The sequence below is a fragment of the Pongo abelii genome, chromosome 4, assembly GCF_028885655.2.
Source record: "Pongo abelii isolate AG06213 chromosome 4, NHGRI_mPonAbe1-v2.0_pri, whole genome shotgun sequence".
In the NCBI taxonomy this organism is placed as follows: Eukaryota; Metazoa; Chordata; class Mammalia; order Primates; family Hominidae; genus Pongo; species Pongo abelii.
Window position 1 is genome coordinate 94936872 of NC_071989.2, and position 12209 is coordinate 94949080.

The 12209-nt window shown below is 37.1% G+C and overlaps 1 protein-coding gene and 1 non-coding gene across 5 annotated transcripts in view; one reads left to right on the forward strand and one right to left on the reverse strand.

Moving 5' to 3' along the window:
• Positions 1 to 12209, forward strand: part of RASA1 (RAS p21 protein activator 1) — a 121671-nt gene that overhangs the window by 21492 nt on the left and 87970 nt on the right.
• On the reverse strand, positions 10263 to 10373 carry LOC112133564 (U6 spliceosomal RNA). Its single transcript, XR_002915206.1, has one exon. It is a non-coding gene; the product is annotated as a U6 spliceosomal RNA (small nuclear RNA).

Genomic DNA, 12209 nt, shown 5'->3' on the forward strand with positions numbered 1-12209 from the left:
CTTCATTAGAGAATCTTAGGATTACAGTTTGGCTCCCCACTTAGTAGGCTTGTAGGGGAGATTAGGCTGGGTAGAGATACATGCAGGCATGCATGTATTTTATTTTATTATTATTATTTTTTGAGTCAAGGTCTTGCTTTGTTGCTCAGGTTGGAGTGCAGTGATGTAATCACTGTTCACTGCAGCCTCAACCTCCCAGGTTCAAGCGGTCTTCCCACCTCAGCCTTCCTATTAACTAGGACTACAGGTGCATGCCACCATGCCCATCTAATGCTTTATTTTTTGTATTGTCTATACAAATTTTTTGTATTGTCTCACCAATTTCCCAGGCTTGTCTTGAACTCTTGGACTTGAGTGATCCTCCCTCCTTGTCCTCCCAAAGTGCTGGGATTACAGGCATGAGCCACCGTGCCTGGCTTAATTTTGTCGTTGTTGTTAATAGATAAATTGTCCTTGTGGTTTCTATATTAGTCACTTTTGAGCTTTGTTAGAATGGATCAACAACCTTATATCCCATCAACTCTTAATAGTTGACTCACTTGAGTTTAAGTTGTATATCCTGGAGCAGTCGTCTTGACTTTTGCTATTTAATGATGTTTCGTGACAGTTAGCAAGTTACATAGCTTGTTCTGGGTGAAACCGTTCTGCCTTGCATTTTTACCCATTTGTATTCCATTTTTACAGTGATTTATTTCAAGGCAATGAGGACAAGGAGGATGCAAAATCAAAAAAGGCATTGGATTTAATGGTTAAAGGTGGTGTATAAGGGACAGGAATGCAGTTTGAGTAAAATGGTGAATACTTCTAGATAGGCACAAAAATTTTATTTCCCCTAGTTCACTTTTTAAAAATTAATAAATTTTATTTTTTAGAGCACTTTTAGCTTTATAGCAAAATTGAGGGGAAAGTAGAGTTGCCATATTCCAACCCCTCTTTTTCCCACTATTGACATCCAGCGCACTGGCACATTTGTTTCCAGTGATGAACTTACATTAGCATATTATTGTCACCAGTGTTCATAGTTTACATTAGGGTTTATTCTTGGCATTGTACATTCTCTAGGTTTTCACAAATGTTTTATGACGTGTATCCCACATTGTGGTATCATACAAAATAGTTTCATTGCCTAAAAATCCTGTATATTTTGTCTGTTCATTCTTCCTTCCCCCTTAGCCTCTGTCGGTCACTAATCTTTTTACTGTCTCCATAGTTTTACCTTCTCCAGGATGTTGTATAGATGGAATTGTACAGTATGTAGCCTTTTCACATTGGCTTCTTTCACTTAATAACATGCATTTAGGATTCATTCTTTCTTTCCATGGTTTGATAGCTAATTTCTCTTTTTGTCTGAATGCACCATAATTTATCAAGTCAGCTAGTGGTTGTTTGTGGATTTTGGCAATTATGAATAAAGGTGCTTATAAGCATTTGTGTGCAGGTTTTTTTGTGGCCAGAAGTTTTCAGTTTATTGGGATAAATAACAAGAAGCCTGATTGCTGGATAGTATAGTAAAAGTATGTTTTGGAAGAAACTGCCAAACTGTCTTCCATAGTGGGTGCACCATTTTGCATTCCTACCTGTAGTGAGTGACAGTTCCTGTTGCTCTACATTCTTGCCAGCATTTGATATTGCCAGATTTTTGGATTTTGGCCATTGTAAAAGGTGTATAGTGATATCCTGTTTGAATATGCCGTTTTCTAATCACATATGGTGATATATAATGGTTTGGATATGTGACTCCTCTAGATCTCTTGTTATGGCCCGGGTGGTGACTCATACCTATAATCCCAGCACTTTGGGAGGCTGAGGTGGGAGGATTGCTTGAGGCCAGGAGTTTGAGACCAGCGTGGCCAACATGAGACTGAGACTCTGTCTCTACAAAAAAGAAAAAATTAGCCAGGTGGTGGTCAGCACACCTGTGGTTCCAGCTACTCAGGAGACCGAGTGGGGAGGATCACTTAAGCCTGAGAGGTCAAGGCTGCAGTAAGCTATGATTGTGCCACGGCACTCCAACTTGGGCAACAGGGTGAGACCCTGTCTCCTAAATAAATAAATAAATAAATAAGTAAATCTCATGTTGAAATGTAATTCCTAATGTTGGAGGTGGGACCTGTTGAGAGGGTTTGGGTCGTGGGGGAGGATCCCTCATGGCTTGCTGCCATCCTCCTGATAGTGAGTTTGTTTTCACGAGGTCTGGTTGTTGTAAAGTGTGGCACCTTGCCCGCTACTCACTCTTGCTCTGCTTTCACAAAACATCATGTAATATTTTGTTCCCGCTTTGCCTTCCACCATGAGTAAAAGCTTCCTGAGCCTACCCAGAAGCTGAGCAGATGCTGACACCATGCTTCCTACACAGCCTGCAGAACCATGAGCCAGTTAAACCACTTATAAATTACCCAGGCTCAGGTATTTCTTTATAGCCATGCAAGAATGGTCTAATGCATATGATATTGAACATCTTTTCATGTGTTTATTTGCCATCTTTATATCTTCTTTGGTGAGATGTCTGTTCAGGTCTTTTGCCCATTTTAAAATCAGGTTTGTTTTCTTACTGTTGTGAAGAGTTCTTTGTATGTTTTTGGATAACAGTCCTTTACCAGATGTGTCTTTTGAGAATATTTTTCTCCCAGTCTGTGGTTTGTCTTTTCATTTTCTTGACAGTTGCTTTTTGCAGAGCAGTTTTTAATTTTAATGAAATCCAGGTTATTCATTTTTTCTTTCATGGATTGTGACTTTTGTGTCTGAGAAGTCATCACCATAGCCAAGGTCATTAGATTTTCTTTTTTGTTATCGTCTAGGAGTTTTATAGTTTTGCATTTTAATTTCGGTCTGTGATCCATTTTGAGTTAAATTTTGTGAAGGCTGTAAGGTGAGTGTTTACATTCCTTTTTTTTTTTTTTTTTTTTTTTTTTGTCATGTGGAGGTCCAGTTGTGCCAGCACTGTTTGTTAAAAAGTCTGTCTTTGCTCCGTTATCTTACCTTTGCTCTTTTTTCAAAGATCAATTGGTTATATTTATTTGGGTCTGTTTCTGGGTTTCCTGTTCTGTTCCATTCATTTATTTGTCCTTTTCCGAAATACCACACTATCTTGGTTACTATAGCATTATAATAAGTCTAGTAGTGTCAATCCCTCCGACTTTTTCTTTCATTGTTATGTTGGCTATTCTAGGTCTTTTACCTCTTCATAAAAACTTTAGAATCAGTTTGTTGATATCCACAAAATAATTGCTGGGATATTGATTGGAATTGTGCCAAATCTGTACATCAAGTTGGGAAGAACAGACATGTTAATATTGAGTCTTATTCATGAACTTGCAGTATCTCTCCATTTATTTAGTTCTTTGTTATCTTCCATCATAGTTTTGTAGTTTTTCTCTTATAGATCCTGTACATATTTTGTTAGAATTATACCTAAGTATTTCATTTTTTGGTTGCTAATGTAAATGGTAATGTGTTTTAAATTTCTTTTGTACAAACAGGAAAGCCAGTGGCTTTCCTTGTATTCTGCAACCTTGCTTGTTCCATGAGGTTTTTTGTCAGTTCTTTAGAATTTTCTACCTAGACAATCCTGTCGTCTGAGAACAAAGACAGTATTATTTCTTCTTTTCCAATAAGTATACATTTTTCCCTTTCCTGTTTTACTGCATTAGCTAGGACTTTGAGTATGATTTTGAAAAACAGTGGTAAGAGGAGGCATCCTTGCAGTTTTCCCCATCTTGGTGGGGAAGCTTCGACATTCTCACCATTAAGTATGGTGTTAGCTGTAGGTTTTTTGGTAGATTTTTTTTTTTTTTTATCAAGTTGAGGAAATTCCCTTCTATTCCTAATTTGCTCAGCGTTTTAATCATGATTGGATATTGGATACCATCAAATGGATTTTCTGCATCTATTAATATGATCATGTGATTTTTCTTCAGCCTGATGTGATTGATTACATTGATTTTTAAAAACGTTGAGCCAGTCTTGGTAAATACTGCTTGATCATGGTGTGTAATTCTTTTTGTACATTGTTGGATTTAATTTGCTAATATTTCGTTGAGGATGTTCGCATTTATGTTCATAAGAGATTGGTCTGTAGTTTTCTTTTCTTGTAATGTCTTTGTCTGGTTTTGGTATTAGGTTAGTATTGCCCTCACAGAATGACTTAGGAAGTAACTGCTATGTCTCTGAAAGAGATTGTAGAGAATTGGTATTATTTCTTCTTTATATGTTTATTAGAATTCACCAGTGAACCCATCTGGATTTGGTTCCCTCTGTTTTTGAAAGTTAGTTATGGATTCAGTTTCTTTAATAGATATAGGTCTATTCAAGATTGTTTTTTTCTACTTGTGTGAGTTTTGGCAGATTATGTCTTTTAAGTAGTTGCTCCATTTCATTTAGCTTTGCAAATTTGTGGACATAGATTTATTTACAATATTAGTTTATTATCTTTTTAATGACTTTGGGGTCAGTAGCGATTAGTAAAGATCTTCTCTTTCAGTTCTGATATTAGTAATTTGTCTTCTGTCTTTTTTTGTAAGTCTGGCTAGAGGCTTATCAGTTTTATTGATCTTTACAGAAAAGTTACTTTTGGGTTTGTTAATTTACTCTATTGATTTCCTGTTTTCAATTTCATTGATTTTTGCTGTAATTTCTATATTTCTCTTTATCTGCTTACTTTGGAGTTAATTTGCTTTTCTTTCTTGCTTTCTATGATGAAGTTTAGATTATTATTATTATATACAAATTTTATTTAAGAGACAGGGTCTCGCTATGTGGCTCAAGCTGGAGTGCAGTGGCTGTTCCCAGGTGCAATCCCACTACTGATCTGTGTTTTGACCTGCTCTGTTTCCAACCTGGGCTGGTTCACCCCTCCTTAGGCAACCTGGTGGTATCCTGTTCCCAGGGGTGTTGATACCAAACTAATCGTGGAGGTTTACTGGGCATAATGTACTGCAGTCCAGAACTTCTGGATTCTATCTATTTTTCTGCCTTCACCTCCCAGGTAACTGGGACTACAAGTGTGTGCCGGTGCTCCCAGCTGAAGCTCTGATTACTGATTTTTTATCTTTCTTAACATGTGCATTCACACTATAAGTTTTCCTCCAAGCACTACTTTTGCTGCATCCCAGAAGTGTTGAATTGTATTTTCATTTTAATTTAAAGTATTTTAAAATTGCTCTTCACATTTCCTCTTTGATTAATGTGTTTATTTAGAAGTACTTTGGAATTTTCCTATGTTTTGTTATTTATTTCTAGTTTAATTCTGTGGTCTGATAGTAGACATTATGTGATTCCTATACTTATGACTTTGTTAAGGTGTGTTATTACCCAGAATGTGGTCTATGTTGGTAAATATTTCATTCGAGCTTGGAGAGAATGTGCAGTCTGCTGTTGTTGGATGAAGTAGTCTATAGATGTCAATCATATCCAGTTGATTGAAAGTGCTGCTGAGTTAAACTATGTCTTTACTGATTTATTGCTGGCTGGATCTGCCCGTTCCTGATAGAGCCATGTTGAAATCTCAACTCTAATAGTGCATTTATGTATTTCCTCTTGAAGTTCTGTTTTGTTTTTTTTTAATTTTTTTTTTATTGTTACTCTCCATTGTTAGGTACATATATATTAAGGATCATTGGGTCTTCTTGAGGTATTGATCCCTTTATCATTACTTAATGCCTCTCTTTATCCCTGGTAACTTTCCGTGCTCTGAAGTTGGCTCTGTCTGAAATTAATATAATTGTTGCTCCCACTTTCTTCTGATTAGTGTTAGCATGGTGTATCTTTCTCCATCCCTTTGCTTTTAATCTGTATGTGTTTTTTTATTTAAAATGAGTTTCTTGTTCATATAGTAGGATCTTGTTTTTTGGTCTACTCTGACAGTGTCTTTTAATTGGTATATTAGACTTGATGTTTAAAGTGGTTATTGATATAGTTAAATTTATATTCACCATATTTCTTACGATTTTCTGTTTGTTGCCCTATTTCTTTGTAACTTTTTGTTACGTACTTTTTCTGTCTTTTGTGATTTAATTGAGTATTTTATATGATTTCATTTTTTCTCTCATTTTTGAGCACATCAGTTTTATATATATATATATTTATTTTATTTTATTTATTTATTTATTTTTTTGAGACACTGTATCACCCAGGCTGGAGTACAGTGGCGTGATGTTGTCTCACTGCTCCACCTCCCTGGCTCAAGTGATCCTCCCACCTCAGCCTCTTGAGTAGCTGGGATGATAGATGCATGTCACCATGCCTGGCTAGTTACTGTTTGTACTTTTTTTTTGTAGAGATAGGGTTTTGCCATGTTGCCCAGGCCGGTCTCAAATACCTGGGCTAAAGCAATCCACTCACCTTGGCCTCCCAAAGTGCTGGGATTATAGGCATGAGCCACCACGCCTGTCCTCTACTTTTTTTTTTTTTTTTTTTTTTTTTTTTGAGATGGAGTCTTGCTCTGTCATCCAGGCTGGAATGCAGTGTCGCCATCTCGGCTCACAGCAACCTCCACCTTCCATATTCAAGCAGTTCTCCTGCCTCAGCCTCCTGGGTAGCTGGTATTACAGGCATGCGCCACCACGCCCAGCTAATTTTTGTGTTTTTAGTAGAGACGGGGTTTTGCCATGTTGGCCAGGCTGGTCTTGAATTCCTGACCTCAAGTGATCTGCCTGCCTTGGCCTCCCAAAGTGTTGGGATTACAGGTGTGAGCCACTGCGCCCGGCCTTTTTTTTTTTTTTTCTTTTTTTTTCCTAACTTAAGTGTTTGCCCTGGAGCTTGCAATATACATTTACAGTTTTTCCAAGCACATTGTCAAATAATACTGTATTGCTTCATGGGTTGTGTAAGTACTTTATAATAACAAAATATTCCTGTTTCCTTGCTTCCATCCTTTTCTATCTTGTCATTCATTTCACTTATACATAGGCATACGCAAGCAGATACATCATTGCTATTATTTTGAACTGTTACCTTTTAGCTGAATTAAAAATAAGAAAAATAAAAGTTTTTATTTTACCTTCGCTTGTTTTCTCATGTTCTTTCTGAGTTTCTGACCTATATCATTATCCTTCTCTTTCATGAAATTATTTTAATGTGTCTTGCAAGGCAGGTGTACTGGCAACACATCTCTTCAATTTTTGTTTGTCTGAGAATGTCTTTGTTTCTTTCACTCTAGAAGGATAGTTTCACATGGTATAAATTTTTAAGTTCATGTTCTTTTTTCTGTCAACACTTTAGTATTTCATTCGACTCTCCTGTTTGCATTGTTTCTAAGGAGAAGCTGGTCTTCTGTAGGCAGGGTGTTTTTTGCCTCTGGTTTCTTTCAAGATTTTTTTCTTTGCTTTTGATTTTCTGAAGCTTGAATATGATATGCTTAGATTTTTAAAAATTATTTTTAGGTTTTTAGGAGCCTCAGTCTTAATGTTATCTGAGTTTTATGGATCTGTGGTTTGGTGTCTGATATGAACTTGGAAATTCTTAGTCATTATTGTTTCCTTGTGTTACCAGTGTGTGTAAGTTACACCTTTTTAAGTTTCCTACAGTTCTTGAATGTTCTACTCTTTCTTTTTCCTCTCTTTTTTTTCTTTGCTTTTCAGTTTTGGAAGTAGTTTCTGTTGTTAGACCCTTAAGCTCAGAGATGCTTTCCTTAGCTATGTTCAGTCTACTAATGAAGCCATTAAAGACATTCTTCATTTCTGTTACATTGCTTTTGATTTCTAACATTTCTTTTTATCCTTTCTTAGAATTTCCATTTCTCTGCTTACATTGTCTATGTATTTGTATATTGTCTACCTTTTTCATAAAGCACCTAGCATATTAATCATAGTTTTAAAAAATTCCCGGTCTGGTAACTCCAGAATTCCTGTCATGTCTGTTTTTGATGCTTGCTCTGTCTCTTCAAGCTGTTTTTTGCCTTTTATTATGTCTTGTAATTTTTTGTTGAAAGGTATACATGATGTGCTAGGTAAAAGGAACTGCTGCAAATAGGCCTTTAGTGATGTAGTTAGGGGAGGCATTGTGTAGTCCTAGTATTAGGTCCCAGTTTTTTGGTGAACCTGTGCTCCTGGACTGTGAACATAACCATTGTTTCTCAGTCCTCCACCCTTATCCCTGTTACCTTTAGGTGGGACAGAATGGCTAGAAAGGGCTGGAATTTGGTATTTCCCTTCCCTCTTGTGAAAGGCTGAAGTGAACTGGAGTTGTTCACAGTACTTCTTTACCCACAGGTAGGTTAGGCTCTGGTAAATTAGTTTCTGTTCAAGGCAGGCCTTGTTAAGAACTGATTGTTCTGGCATATTTCAAAATTTTTCTTTTTTCCTTCCCCCTACCAGAAGCACAAAGGGATTTTTCTCTGATATTTACTGTAACGGCCTAGTAGAGCTCCTGGAGGTAAAATTCACAAGAGTTTCAGGGCCTCACATGACTGGATCCTCCTGGAGTTTTTAATTGTCATTTGTTTGCACTGAGTCTCCAGCAATTTGTCATTATAGTTGAAGCTTTCTTACCCTGGCACTGGTTCCCAAGGAAGTTTCTGCTTATGGGTTTCTGCTCTGATAACTTGAGATTTTTCTCTATCTGCCTGCCTGTCTCTCAATTTTGGGGAACGGTGGTTTGCCCTGTGACCTCACTTCTCTGAAGGGTCTAACTACAGCTATTGGTTTTTCAGTTTGCTCAGGTTTTTACTTGTTAGGATGGAGTAGTGACTTTTAATCTTCTTACATGTAAAGAAAGAACAGGAGGCTGGGCACGGTGGCTCACACCTGTAATCCCAGCACTTTGGGAGGCCGAGGCGGGCGGATCACGAGGTCAGGAGATCGAGACCATCCTGGCTGACATGGTGAAACCCTGCTCTACTAAAAATACAAAAAATTAGCCGGGCATGGTGGCGGGCGCCTGTAGTCCCAGCTACTTGGGAGGCTGAGGCAGGAGAATGGTGTGAGCCAAGGAGGCGGAGCTTGCAGTGAGCCTAGATCATACATGCCACTGCACTCCAGCCTGGGCGACAGAGCGAGACTCCGTCTCAAAAAAAAAAAAAGAAGAAACAGGAAGGAACAGGAAACTGACAGACAGCGGCTTAAAGCCTGCTTAAAGGTTACAAGTTTTAAAGGGGTTAAAAAGAGATTGGTTTGTGGGAATTTGGAGGCTACATCCTTTCAGAGAATGAGTAGTTAGAGGGGATAGCAAATTAAGGGGAGTAGTTTTTTCAGAATAGCAAAAGATAATATTTGATAATGTTTTTTATTCTTAATAGTAAATATTTAGCTATTTTATAAATCAATCATTGAGGTTGGATTTTTTGTTTTTACCCTAGTGTATTTGAAAGTAAATCATGCTTTATTTTCAATATTTGCTGATGTATTTAATCAAAACCTAGAGAATTGAGATAGACATTGTATCAGAAGAAAGCAGTTTTGAACAAAGAGAGCGAATTACTAGCCAGTTAACAAGTGTCAGCTGTTTTATAAGCATGGCATAACACTTCCTAAATTGTGCACTGCATTGTTCAGTTAAAGGAATTGGCGTTCTGTGACTTTTTGACAGTTAAATAATTTGAGAACTTCTGCATTTTGGGCCTGTGCTCTTGGAAATCCAGAATGTACATTAACTTATTTATGCCTAGTGTTCCATTAATGGAACACTAAGCGTCTGGGAGTTCTTTATATCCTACTGGTCAAAGTCATCGCCAAGGTCTGATTTTTCACACTCAAAAAATTGCAACCTTAGACATAAATACAGGAGGCCTATGAGTCATTAATATACTAAACAAACTTTCTTGTTTAACTCTGCTTTTTCTAAACTTACGTGCTTAGTGATCATTCTTTGCAGGGCGTGTTTTGAGAAACAGTAATAGCAAGTAGTTAAGTTTCTGTCTACCTGGTGCTTACAGTGGGAGTAGTATAGAGGAAGAACCCAAGTTTAGCCTTTGGAAAACCTGAGTTTGTGGTTTTTAATGCTTTTAGTGAATCACTATATTGGAAAAGTTAATTTAAGTTCCTCATGATTGTTTCCTTTTGTAAAATATAGTAACATTTCTCCATTTCTAATTCACAGTGATGCTGATGTTTTATAGTTACCAAAAAGGCTATAATAAAGTACTTACATATAAGGTTTGTATATGGTTCTTTTTTCTTTTGTATTGTCTATATGTAAGGTACACAACATAATGTTTTGATATGCATATATGTAGTGAAGTAATTACTACAGTCAAGTAAATTAACATATCCCGCATCTCCCATAGTTAACCGTTTGTGTGTGTGTGTGTGTGTGTGGTAAGAGTGCCTAAAAATATGGAATGCTTCACAAATTTGCATGTCATCCTTGAGCAGGGGTCATGTTGATCTTTTCTCTATTATAATTCCAATTTTTAGTATATGTGCTGCAGAAGTGAGTACTGTATATGGTTCTTACAAAGAAGGGGAATGTTTGACACCTGCTTTCTGGTGGTAGGTGTGATGTTGATGTGAATTGTTCCAGGAGTCAGAAACCTATATAGATGTTGAAAGAATAAATCAGTATGCAAGGGAATGGTGTGTTAACATTATGTAGAGGCAACAGTGCTAAGGAGTTATACTATTTTCTTATAATTTTTTTCCTTTGGACACTATAATATGTAGTGAAGAGATGACCAATAAAACAAGAACAATAGATATTTAGTATTGCTTATTAAGAGTTAAGCGGGGAGCTGGGTGCAGTTGGCTCATGCCTGTAATCCCAGCACTTTGAGGGGCCGAAGGAGAGAGGATTGCATGAGCCCAGGAGTTAGAGACCAGACCGAGCAACATAGGGAGACCCTGTCTCTACAAAAAATAAAAATAAAAAGTTTAGCAGGGCATGGTGGCACACTTGTGGTCCCAGCTACTTGGGAGGCTGGGGTAGGAAGTTCACTTGAGCCCAAGTGGTTGAGCTTGCAGTGAGTTCTGATCTTGCCACTGCACTCTCACCTGGATGACAAAGCGAGATCTGTCTCATAAGCTGGGCAGGGTGGCCTCTGCGTGTAATCCCAGCTACTTGGGAGGCTGAGGTGGGAGGACTGCTTGAGGCCAGGAGTTTGAGACCACCCTTAACAACCTAACAAGACCCTGTCTCAAAAAAATATTAAAATAAAAAGAGTTAGATGGATTGCAAGAAAGCTTCCCTAGCTTGTAAGTTTATCCTAGTTACTAATGACAGAAATATAGTTGAAACATGGTAGAATAAAGTTTTGGATGAAATCTTACGCAATTATTTATAAGGTAATGTCTACAATTTAATTATTTTGTTGTAAGGATGTTAAAATGAGTTTTAGAATAATGCATACAATAGTTGGGGATAGAAGAGCTTTTTATTTGAAAAGAAAATATTCAGATTTTTTTGTTATTGAAAAAGTTTAAAAGATGATTATATGGTTAAAATTCACATAGTTAATGAACAGAGAAAATGAAAAATGGTGACAAAATCCTGAGAGGTATAAAACTACATATGCCAAAGAGGCAGATGCATGAATTTCTGTCCTGTCTCTGACCTTAGTGGGCATGAGGCATTAGTCATGGAAGGGCAGAAAAGATGAGGCAGGGCTCGGTCCTGGCTCTGAGTCACCCATTGACTCAGCTGTTAGTACCAACCACTTAGTCTTAGGCTGCTGAACAGGACATAAGTGAATTTTCAAGTTACCACTGTTGTGGCCTCTACAAACATTTGGCAGTATTGAGGGTTAAGGGAGATTAAGTCCAAGATAATATAACAGATGAGGGAGAGGGTAACAGCTGGACAACGCGTTGTTATAAGGTGTTTAGTGTAGATATAATTTTGACTGTCTAATGTTTTATTTATGTATACGCATAATTATATATATATGCACATACTAATTTTAAAGCATGCTCCCTTTAGTGTTGAAATGAAAGTTTTAGTATAGAGTTTTCCTGTATTTAGAATTACATTTTTTTTCTTGGGTATACTTTTTCTTGAAGTATAACACATATAAAGCATAGTATCTTAAGTGTTAAGCACAATGAATTTTAACAAGTGGATGTACCTGTGTAATCCATACTTAAAGAACCCCAGAATATTGTCAGCATCTTAGATGTCTTTTTGTGCCTACTTTCTGCCTAATACACACAACCACCTCTTCCTGAAAAACAAAATTCTAGCTTCTTGTATCCTAGATTATTTCTGACTTTTTGAGTTTTATATTATAAAATTGAATCATATACAGGTTGAGTTTCCCTTAATGCTTAGGACCAGAAGTGTTT